Below are 12864 nucleotides of genomic sequence, written 5' to 3'. Positions count from 1 at the left end.
CAATGGGGCTTGAGCACCCACACATTACGATGCACTATAACGCCATCCATTATGCATGGTGCTGCGCCTCAGCACTGTATCATCACTGAAATACTCCACATCGCTAAAATATGCTGTGCACATACAAGCAGTGGACCAATTGCACATTTCTGTGACTCCTGTATATTCTATAACAGGCCTGTTTAACTAAGCAAGACGCCATGGGGCGTTATCATGGCAGCGCGATGTAGCCAGCAGAAAATAATTCTAAAATGGTGGTGATGTGTTTATAAGGCAAAGTTGCATAGGCAACACTGTACGACATCGCTCACTAGATGCGCAGACTCTGACTTCCACGGTGGAATGAGAAGCAGTGGCTCTCAGATCCAGGCTGGGATAGAGCTTTTGCTGCTCCAAACGGTAAGCAAATACTTTTGTATACTCTCTTACATGGGCACAGGAGATCGATCACGTGTTGCTAGCCACCACCAACAGCTTATGGGTGTTTTAATTGATTTTCACTGGTTCTCGGACAAAACACGACCCCCGCCAACTCTGTTTACACAGATTGTCATGTCAGTCCCATACTAGGTTCACGATCACAGAAATGCGTGCCCCACGATCCAGCCTTTGCACATAGTCCACTCACATAAAGGGCCGGCATGCAACCCTTGGTTTTGGTACTCACTATCAGGGGTGGACTGGGAATCAAAAGAGGCCCTGGAAATAATTTTCAAAGTGGCCCCATATTACACATTTTCAGCAAGCCCAACCCTTTTCCTATGGGAGAATTCGAAAATACCACACAAAAGAGGCCCAGGGTGCAGAGCCCAACGGGAAATCTCCAGAGTTCCCTATAGGCCAGTCCAGCCCTGTACTGTGCAACTCCATGCTGAGATTTTATTTGTCACCCGTTTTGGGTAACTGCCTGGCTCTCTGCCCCGTATAAAGTAAAGTTGGCCTAGGAAGGCCCAGAAAATATTTGTGGTCAATGACAGTTTGTATTTTTATACTTATTAGCTGGCATAGGTGTTCGTAGCAGTTCTGAGCTTCATACCTTACTCAAAAACCCTTGTCTGCCCCTGACATGTGAGTTACTAATATCCTTACTGGTGTGATACTTGTGGGACTTCAAGCATTTGTCTTTAGTTCATTCAAAATTGTATCGTATCATGCACAATAAATCATATAATTAACAGTTTGCCTGGTAAGGTTGTTTATAGAATTTGCGGTATAAGCGGTTGGATTTAAACACCTGCAACATTAGCTAGCAGCAGGCGTTCGTGCAAGTTCTGCGGTTTGTACCATATTAACTATTATTTGCCCTTGCCATGCATATGCCTACTCTCCCCAGTGATGTGGGACTCTTAGATCTGCAATTATTTGTCATTTGCATTCGACATTACATTCCAACTATGCACGAGACGTCATTAGGACAAAACATGTTTGCAAACGCGGTTTGTTAGCACAACGTTGTGTTTTAAAAGAAAGAACCCCGCGTTTGTTGACCTAGCAAATACATAAACTCTGCATATGTCTTTGTGTTGACAAAAATGGGCTAAACATATTCCCAAATGCAGTGTGTTTTAAGGATGAAAAAGCTCAGGTTGGCCCTGCTGGGATTCAAACCTGGACTGGCAGGCTCTGCACAGATGTAAAACGCAAGTACTCTACTTGCTGTGCTATCCTATTAGCCCTGCCATTTAATGGCTTGTTAACTTTATTTGTCCAACCTGCCCGCATCGTGATATCACTGTGGCTTTCAATGACACGGGAGGCTGTGATGTGGTGCCTTCTTTCCCCGTTTCCTTGACGCAGTATGCTGTGACCCATTTACTTATACTTATAAACACAGATGTCAAAGCGGGCTGTCTATGTAGCCTTAACAACAGAGGGACTTATGCGGTACTTAGGTTCTCTTACGGAGTGTGCTGTAACCTTTCTCCCTTTGGGCTGTGCATGCCCGGTGCCGCGGCAGAAACTTACTTGAATGTAGCAAATCTCTGCAGTGCCAGGTTTCTTCCTCCGAGCGCTGGACTCCCGGGGCCTTCACACCTCCTCCCGCCAGCACAAGCGCTCGTATGTCCCGTGAACCTCAGAAGGCAACGAAAACCAGAGCTTGTCCATGTCGAGATTTGAACCTGCGTCCGCAGGCCCTGTACAGATGTCAAAACCGGGCGGATGCAGCCACTGTGCTACCTATGCCGCCTTACAAAATCGAGGGATTTACGCTTTGCTTCCCACCTTATGTTCTTCATAAAAGGACGTTCGTAGTGACTCTCAGTAATGAGTCAGAACACTGCTCAACTGTGCGAGCAAAACTGGCTCATGCAGTTCTGTACCCCTCTGCCGTGCACTATGCTGGTATCGCTATGGGGCCTCGGAAACATTAGCCCCGCTTCATAATAAATTGTAATCCCTGACGCGTCAATATCAGTTCGCGCCGAGGCTGTTTCGTGGTTGTATGTGTATTTCAACCGAGTCAGTTTCATTGCCGGAAGCCCTTCTCTTGCAGAGCTTCGGGCTGTGCACGCCCGGCGCTGCGGCAGACACACACTTGAAAAGCATGTAGCGAGTCGCTGCGGCGCCGGGTTTCTTCCTTAGAGCGCTGGACTCCCTGGGGGCCTTCACACCTCCCCCAGCCAGCACACGAAGCAGAGGGGGGCTGCAGTCTGCTCCCAAAGTCCTCAGCCGCTCGTTTCATACCGAGTTCCAGCCGTGACGCCCCGTACCAGGCGAACACTATCCATGCCCAGCCCTGCTGAGAAGGAAAAAAAAATATGAAGCGCCTGCATCGGTTTGTGTTGGCAGCCGGCATTGCAGGCAGCCAATTCAGAGCAAACCACCCAGGCAGATGTGGCGCTCACGCAATGTGTGTCCTTCCGCTCCAAAGAGGCCCTACGGCCAGAGGCCCACCGGGGGATGTCCCGGTGTCCCGGTGGGGCAGTCCAGCCCTGCTCACTATTCAGTGTAGGCACCAAGAGGAGATTCTAATGCCTCCATTCAATCCAGTTCTTTTGGAATAAGACCACGAGGCACAACAGGGTCTTGCCCGTCCATAGGAGCCAGAGACCTGTAGCGCAGTGATACGCCATTTTGGTAAGAGTTACTATGCATCTCTTTGGGTGGGTTTATCAATACACTGACCTACCACTAGACTAACAGTCTTTCGGGTATCCCTTTTGTCTCTCCAGATGCACTTGGGCCTACCAGACACCACAGAACCCTGTGGCCACAATCCCCTGTACTTTGGAAAAGGGGACCAGCTCACCAGCGTCTACCATAGCGATACCTTTCATACAGTAAGCCAAGTGATGTGTTCTATTGACATCATCACTGCTATTTAGAAATGTAATCATTAACAAGCTTCTGTAAATAATGATAATTGACTCTGAACACACATACTTTCGGAATCACGCATCTATTGTCATTGCTTTGACAGAGATCAACAGGACACCTTCTCTCTCATATCTGCTGTTCCGTTCTTATGAAGGCCGACTGCACGCCAGCTCCATTAGAAGGCTGATCATTTTGGCCAAAACACAGTAGTGTCGACGATCCATTTTTGTTGTACCAGTGTTCATTACAAACACTGTCAATTGTGCACTGTTATGTATTGTGCTCATATGGTATTCATAAATTGAACCCCCCAGATGTTGTAAGGGAAGAAACATGCTTACCCTTATCCAATTCCACTCAAAATGACTGGACTGTACGGTTGTGTACTTTGTACAGAGTTTTATAAGTAACAGTGTCCTGTTTGTTCTTTGATATACTGATGTACATTAAAAACTTAAAATATTTTCTCTTGACCCGGACAGCATATTAGAACAATACCATTCTTTCCTGTAGGAGTAATATTATGAAGGTACGTGTTTTCAGTCACCCTGATTATTGTGTTATTATATTATTGTGTACCTACATGGGTAAATAAGGTCCAAGCCAGGAGCCCTTTCTTGAGCATCGTTGCCTCACAATAAATGAAAACTACAAAATGATATCCCGCAGCAAACTGATATTACAAGAATGTCACCTTTGTCAGCATGTATCAGATGTTAAAGGGCTCATATGTATTGGAGGAAAGGCTAAATTACTCCACAGCTATCTTGCGGCGCAAAATCTAAAACTATGCCTACTTTCATTCTCCAGTAGGTGGGACACACCTTCCCCTAGGGCATCGAAGCATCCTCCTGACGGTCTGCAGTGAATGGTGCTCAGAGGCAACACTGGCATAACAAGATCAGCCTTGCAGTAGGGTGTTGATCAGTGGAATGCCTTTGAAGCCAACGGGCCTGGGAAGATAACCAGACAGGGAGGAGGGAGGTAGGCATGGAGAAACGCTCACCACAATGCTTTCTATTGGGGCTCACTTCCTTTTTGCTATTACTTTCATTTCCTGCAACCAAGGCACTCTGGGTGTGATGTCATAAGGCAAAGGGAACGAGTTACAACAACATGGATTGGACCCCTTGCGGTTTATAGTGATTGCATCGAATGTCAAAGCATCAAATGCCTTAGCATAAAAAAGCAATGAAAAAAAAGCATTGCATGCATTTTTTTCTTGTCTTTTTTTAATGGGGTGTCCCCCAACCCTCGTTTTTTTTTACCCTTTAAAACCCATTATAATTAAAATAAAACATTTACCTTTGAATGCATTTAATGCTTTCTTTAATGCATTTTTTCGATGCTTTTGGCATTCAATGCTTTGTATTCGATGCAATGATTGGATACCACCCCTTGCAGTAGCAATCTTGTGTGGCATGCCGCCTTTAAAAGGGGAAGGACAACCCCTTATTCTTTGATCCATCTTTGGGCACTAAGAATAATAAGAATACACATTTGGATATGGGTTTGGAATGCAGTAGATTCCAAGGTGTTAGCCAAAGAGGTGTAGATGGAAGGCATTCAAGGAAGAGGATTGCTCTGTCCCCTATGAATCCCCCTGGAACAATGGGGGTAACTGCTGCTGGACCAATGACTCACTGCTGTCTTTACTTGATCCAGGCTCCTGTTGACTGGAAGTGAAGGATTCCCTGTAAGTGCCAGACAGAATGGCTCAACATGTGCCTGGCGACCCTGGATTGTGCCTACAAGTTACTCAGAATTTAGACCCTAATTCCCACATTAAATTACTTTTGAGATACACTGACCAAGACACTGCCTGCCTGTGTCAAGCTTCTTCATTCTTTGTTCCGTTGCTGCTCGGAAAGCACTGTGTTTTGAATGCAGTCAATCAGCCCACCGGCCTCAGGAAGCTCAAAGAAGCTTAATTGAATGCTGTCGAGCCGTCAATGGAAAATATAAGGTACAGTGAACAGGTTCAATCCTCCTGCTCCATATTTGGGCCGATCCAGATTTTTAAACCCCCAATTGTGCCTTATTCTTCTAAGACATTTTGCCAACTAAGTGCCTGGAAAACTCTGCTCATCCTCCCAAAGACCATTGCAAAAAAGACAGTTATGTTCTGCATTTCTTTACAGGGGTGGGTTTTTAGTAAGAATGCATTCATTTTCGTTTGATGAAAAGTCTAAAGGACCATGATTGGACACTTTTGGATTTATTGTGGAACCTTTGAACTTACATTGTTTGAGTTTTTACGGTTATCAGCTCCTGAATACATAACCTGTACTTGTTCCATGCTAAGACAATAAGTGAAGGAGTTGTACCTTTTGGTCTATGCCTGTTTCACCTTAATTGGTATTACTAATTTTTATTAGTACCTGGCAAGGGGGTGGTGGTGGCCTCACAGCCAATGAGGAGGCTCCGGACCCAGACTTTACCAAACAATATAGACCCCATTCCAAGTCTCTTGACTGTGGGGGTCCACCATCTTCCCATGCCAGGAATCAGGTAAGTGCCTGCTCTCCCTGATTTCCATTCCATCACCCCCATTCACCACATCTCCTGTCCCCTTACCCCACTTACCTGCACTGCTCTGTCGTTTGCTTGTGCCAGGAACACTATTGTTCCCGGCACATCTCTGCTGTGCGAATGACCTCATGGAATGGGAGAAGGAACTATGTGTAGTACCTTTTACCCAATCCATGGCAGCCATCTGTTTTGCATTTTATTTCTCGAGTTCAGAAACACTGCTTCTCAACTCGAGAATAATGAACTATTAGTACCTCAATACAATGTGCTGGTCTACTAATAGCAATAAACCCTTCATGGGGGGGCATTGCTGCATCTGGTAATATCCCGGGACCTTCATTAAGGCTCTTGCATTACTCGGGACTGTAACTGGGACCCCAGTGCCTTAATTGACACGGTTATGCCCTCCCTGCTCGGGGTTTATTGCTTAAGTATGAGTAGGTGGTAGATGGTTCAGCCACTTCTCATGCCTTTACTCTTGCAGAGCAGGAGTCATTTTGTCATATTCATGATGCAGACATCACAGCTATTGAACTCTGATTGTATGATTCTTCCCTTTTCTCTTTTCTAATCCCTGTACTCCTACAGAGAAATAGTCATTGTGTCATATTCATGATGCAGACTCAACAGCTATTGAACTCTCATTCGATGATTCATACCTGTCCTCCTCACTTTAAATAGTAATTACATTGTGTTGTGGGTGGACTAAGGGCACATAATATTTTGGATTTTCCTGGAAACAAAGCATCATTTTTCCTTTGTGGGTAACAACTTTTTTGAACAACCCTTGACAGGAGCCAGTTCATGTTTACTGCAGGTATGTTTTCTCTGCATACGACTTTGTGCCTGCAATGGTTGTCAAACGGGGTGGGGCAGTATAGCTTGGTAGGTGGGAGGGTGGGCTAAGAGGAATCGAAAGACCAGGCACACCTCTGTCACACATATGAAAGCTGTTATTAGGTGTGCTTTCAGCATAAGAAGACAGGGGTCAATGGGATGGCCCTGTGAAATGCCACCCACCACATGACAGCAGAATGAAAGACATTACTGTGCCAAGGGGACAATGGTAAGGATTGGGCAAGGATAGCTGGAGGGGATTTGAGGGCGCAGAGTGCTGAAAATAAAGGAGTTATATGGGATTTGAAGCTGGATGAACAGGAGTTGGCCATGGGCCACCATAGCATAGTAGACTGGTTATGGGGGGCAGCCAAGCAACGTTACGTACAAGAATATGTTCCCCTGAAAAACCCCCTGCAGAACCAATACCCCCAATCCATCTTGAAAGAGTTACATTTTCAAAGGCATTAAACTGTGAATGATTTATCCTTGTGTGTTTGGCTTCTCTAATGCCTCAAGTTGTTTTGATTTAAACACATTTCGTAGGAAATTAATCTTGATTTGTTCTGCAGCTTCATATTGCATATCTGCTAGAGCTCCAGTAGACTACATCTAGGTCAGCAGTTCTCTTAAATTCCTTATGCTCAGACAAGTGGTATCTACAAGAGAACAGATTCAAAAAAATGTCAGCCATCAGTCCAGCATATGTTGCCTCTTTCAGCAAGGGTCCGCAGCAGGGCTTACCCTAGGAGCAGGCAACCAGGGCAGTCACCCAGGGTTCCAAATGCCTGAAAATTTGAAAGGGCCCCATAGCCACTACCATGACAGCATGGAGGAGCATTTGAAAAGTAACTTGTGCTTGTGTGGCATCAGACGTCACCACCATGTAAAAGAAAAGATGGCCCTGCAGCAGCTCCCTATTTAAGTTAACCCCACCTCTCCAGCATGGGGTGATATTTTATGACATAATGTGCCATGGGCGCCTCCACGTCAGCATGGTGGAGGAAAAGCTTTCCCATCCTGGGGTGGTGACAGCTCTCTAGTTAAGTGAACGCTCTGTTGGTTCTCTGACTGGTCATTCCCGGGAGAATTCCTGGAAGAAGTTATAGTGGCCTATAATCCTTCCATCAGTGTCTCTGGAATTCTTACTACTATCCACCAGGGGCCTTTGTGGTCCTCGAAATATCATTATCATGTTATTCCATTCCAACACAGCACCAGCCATCATGCTTCTGATTTTCCAGACTCAGTGTCAGGCTTGCACAGTGCACCAGTGCTGACACCTCTTTCAATAATGAAAATTGCTACATCTTTAAGTGACAGTCCACTAACAAGCAAGACCGAGCAAAGCAAGGGATGTTTACTAGTGGCGGATGGTGAATGTTTGAACTGGAGTGGCATACATGTATGTGCATATTATGCTAGACAACTGAGCACAGCAATGGAGCCCAAACCAAGCAAGGCAGTTCCGGGGGCTTTGCCTTTGGGGACATTTTTTTTTTTAATTACGGTTAAAAATCGTGCATTTTACAGCATTTTCTGTGAAGAATTGTGTGAAATGTCACACAGTTTATCATTTCTTTTTCAGGACCATTTCCAATTCATTTTCATTATTTCATAATGTCTTTTCTCACAACATGTGCTACTATATACAACATGTTCATGCTGGCTGTGTCCATGCATGATGCACCAATATATGCCATTATTAATATATAAGGACTCCTGGCCAGTAAACATTGCCATAGCACAGAAAGAAAGAATATCCAGACTGGCTATACCAAGATTGGCCAGTGGACCAAGTAATAGCTCTTATCATGTTTGCTTTGCCCAAGGGCCAAGCAAACAGATGTGTTATGTTTGCTTTACCCTGGATGCACAGTTAATGGGCATCAAGGGTTAAGCAAACATGGTAAGTGTTAACATTACCTCGATAGACTGGCCTACATTGAATGTAGGTCCGTGACAGCACTTGCCATTTGTGCTTTGCCCTTGATACACAGTAAGTGAGTATCAAGAGTAAAGCAAAGACAGGTGCTATTATGTGGCTAGACTGGTCTAGGTTCAATGTAGAACAGTGTAACCAGGTAAAACACTTCCAATGTTTATTATACTCTTGATGCTCAGAATCTGTGCATTAAGGGAAAAGCAAACATAAGTGTTATTACGTGGATGTACTGGCCTACATTCAATGTAAACCCTAACGTTGATGGCTGGAAGGTTATGAATAAATCATACCACAAGCTCAGCTTTGGACAACCCTCCAGACCTTCGTTTTTTTAGCGTGCCAAGTCATTACAAAAGGGGAAAAAACATTTGCAAATAAGGCCTGATCCCACCCCAAAAAGGGGCAGCCCAGCCCAAACATTTTGGTCACATGCCTTCTGCACGAGTCCACCAGCATCCCCAGACATGTTTAGGCATTGTTGGGTATAATCGGTGAGGAGTAGCTTAGGTCTATAGGCCCAGAAGACTCTGGACCCACATCTGGGCATACCTGTCCCACATTCAATGTACGACAGCCTGCCATGAAATAATGATTCACTTACCATTTTTGCTTTACTCTTAATGTATGGTACTGTGTGCAGCAAGGGTGAAGCAAAAAAGAATTCCATGCCCAAAGCATGAACGGGCCGATACCTTTAGGGGTGGGGGCTGGCAGACACACGTAACACACACACAAACACGTCCACCCACACACCCACATGCTATTCACACACAAAAACACCAAAATACATACATATGCATACAATCCATACATACATGCAAACATAAACATTACATAAACAGAAATACACTTACCTTGCTGGCATGCATCCACACACAGACGCAGTCAGAGAGAGGACGTGATTGCCCTTCCCTCCAGCACAGAACACAAGCACCCTGCTTGAAGGTAGAGAATGCCTCTCCGGTCAACAAGTGTGTTCATGTTGTGGGTCAGTGCAATGTGAACATGTTGACTGACAGGAGATGAGTCCTCTTCTGTCAGGCAGCATGAGTACGCTGTTGGCATAATAATGAGTGGCGATGGGGGCTCTGAAAAAAAAAACACGTAGTGGGGAATGTCCCCCTGTGAAAATGAAGCACACAACGGACTGTGCTGCCTGTCACTCAACTGAGGTGTCAGGATGCAGCCTAGGATGCCCCCCTACAACCATAGTTGGGGGCTGCCATTGACACCTGACTAATATGCAGTGCTCTGTTGCTTTTGGCGTCTAGATTCACACTCAATAAATGCACAAAATAAATTGTAACAAAGAAACATGGCCACGTTTTTTTCAATAGGTTCTGGAAAACGAATAGTTTGAGAACTACGTGCGACTTTGCACAATCAATGGCGACAATAATTTTAAAAAGTGGGTTTATGAACACCCCAAAATTTGATGAAACACATTTCAAACAATAATATTGACAAGTGTCAACTTAAGTTCACTTGCATTGCCATGTCATTTGTGACCAACCTTCTTTCAGGCTGTTGTGAAAGGAACAGGGCACACGGCCCCTTTAAGGGAAAACGAAAGCAGGAGAGGGACAGGGGGAGGGGCGGGAGGAGGGGAGGCGGGAAAGGGAGAAACGGCAGTTGGGAGATGAATAAAAGAGAGTTCAGACGAACGTTGAGTCTGAGTCCTTATTTGAGCCTAGTACGCCCACAACAACTGGTGACGAGCGGAGGAGAACCCACGCCCTCGCGGAGGTGAAGGAGGATTGTGGAGAACCGCCAGAGTCACTGAGGGACTCGGCACTGCCAGCAAGGAGCAACGCAGCTATGCCGGTGCGGAGGTCCGGCAGCTCAACCCAGAAGAAGGTGCAGAAGCGAAGGAGAAGCGCAGAGAGCCGCCAGAGTCATGGAGGGACTCAGCGCCTCCGACAAGAAGCAACGCAGCAGTGCTGGTGAGCAGGTCTGGCAGCCCAGCCTCGAAGAAGAAGCAGAGAGGTCGCAGCCCGCCCATAGGAGACGGAGATCTGCAGCGCACCCGGCGAGGAGAGCCGAACCGCACAGGAGGAGCCGAGACACGCCACCTGTGCCCGGAGAGGAGGCCCAGCCGCATAGGAGTGAATGAGGAGGAGCCAAGAAGAAGACGGGAGACGCTGCCCGTGTCCGAGAAGAAGCCCAGCCACACAGAAGGAAACACAGCGCATCGCCCGCCGAAGGAGCGGAAGACCCAGGAGGCTCGCACACAACATCCAGACCAGGAAGAGCCACGAGCAGGTGTAAAGAGACACCGCAAAGGTACGGAGGCACAGGGAGGGCCTGGCACGTGAGGGGAGTGGCTCAGAACAGACATAGCAAATGCCACAATAAGCCACTTGAAAGCGAGGAAACAAAGGCACACATCAGTCATAGTAATAAACCACTTGAAAGCGAGGAAACAGAGGCCTGCATCAGTCATAGCAATAAGCCACTTGAAATCCAGGAGACAAAGGCACGCATCAGTCATAGCAATAAGCCACTTGAAAGCGAGGAACCAAAGGCACGCATCAGTCATAACGATAAGCCACTTGAAAGCGAGGACACAAAGGCATGCATTAGCCATAGCGATAAGCCACTTGGAAGCGAGGAATCAAAGGCACGCACCAGTCATACCAAAAAGCCACTCGGAAACAAAGACCTTGATAGTGGCACCACGACCACTCCCAGATACTACTAACCATGTCACAATCAGGAAGTGCAGCGGTAGACACTACTGCACCCGCCACACCAGGGATAACTCCCACCAACCCTGTATAATTACTATGCCGCCCGAAACCGTTCCTACTAGACCCCCAGGAGAATCAGGGCAGAGGTGGCAAGAGTGGATGGACGAGTTTGAGGAATTCATGAGGGCTGTACGAAACCAAGACGCACGCACCAAATAAACTAGACATCTTCACGAGCCTGGTCGGAAAAGACATAAAGAGCGTCATCAAAACCATGCCGTTACCAGAGAGGACGGCATATCAAAAACATATCAAAGCCATCAACAGCTGCCTAGTAGTCGTCCCAAATAGAGACTATGAAAGCTACATTTTCAACCAGTGCACTCAGATGCCTCAGGAGACAATTGGACAGTTCATACTACGTCTTCAGAGGAAAATCACTTATTTCGACTTCGCCAACTTCAACGACGATGAAGCCATCCGCCTAAGAGTTATTGAAGGGTGTCTGTCCTCAATATTTCGTAAACACCTGTTAAAGAAGCCGTACCCCTGAAGGATATAGCTGAGTTAGCCAGAGTATATGATAGGGTGGACATCCAGGCTGTCCACATAGAGAACCCAATGAAGACAGACTCCATAGCAGCGATCACCAGTAACCAGCCAAACCGCCAACCCGGCAATGCATACAGACAAGACCAATGGAATTCCACAAGACGAGCACCACCAGAAAGGCAATGCTACCACTGCGGCTTTGAATTTCCACAAAAAGGCCAATGCCCCGCAATAGGCCAAATGTGCATGAGGTGTGACCAAGAAAATCACTTCCCGAGCATGTGCCGGGAGAAAACACCCCTACTATCAGCATACCACCCACCAAATCCACAAACGTCAGTGAGATGTTTCGAACCGCCAAGACCTTTCAACCCATGACCGTACCCCGAGAGGGTGGCCACCAAGAACAACAACCCCAGAACGATGGCCAACCCCGGGTTCATTAGAGCAATAGATAATCTACAAGTAGAACCGGCTAACGAAATCTACACTAGCCAAGAACAAATTTACCACATGCAATCTTACCCTGATGAAGAACCTGCAAGAGAGAATGCCACCAGGGACCCATATGAAAACCCACCCCTCGAGGAACAACCACCTGAACCAGAACAATACGCGGAGTACGATCGATATAGCAGAGAGTACGTCCGCCTCACCTCTGACTCCTCAGACGAAAGCAGGGCACCCCGGGTGACAGTCTGCCTAGGGGGAACTGACACCCCATTCCTGGTAGATACAGGCACCACCGTCAACGTCAAGTGTCATCAAACATACGAAAACGTGGCCGACAAGTTCCTGCTACAACCATCAAAAGCCCACATATTCCAATGGGGCGCAAAACAACCATTGACCTCCAAGGGACAGTTCATATGCGATCTGATACATAGAGGGAAAAGAGTCCAGGCAGCGATACATGTCATCCACAGCTGGGCCACAGGAAGATGCCTCCTCAGCCACAAAACAGCTGTGGCGTTACACCTCATTGATATC

The sequence above is a fragment of the Ambystoma mexicanum genome, chromosome 3p (assembly GCF_040938575.1).
Source record: "Ambystoma mexicanum isolate Mex_15411 chromosome 3p, UKY_AmexF1_1, whole genome shotgun sequence".
Lineage (NCBI taxonomy): Eukaryota > Metazoa > Chordata > Amphibia > Caudata > Ambystomatidae > Ambystoma > Ambystoma mexicanum.
The sequence above is the reverse complement of the archived record's forward strand: the minus strand, read 5'-3'. Positions refer to the sequence as shown.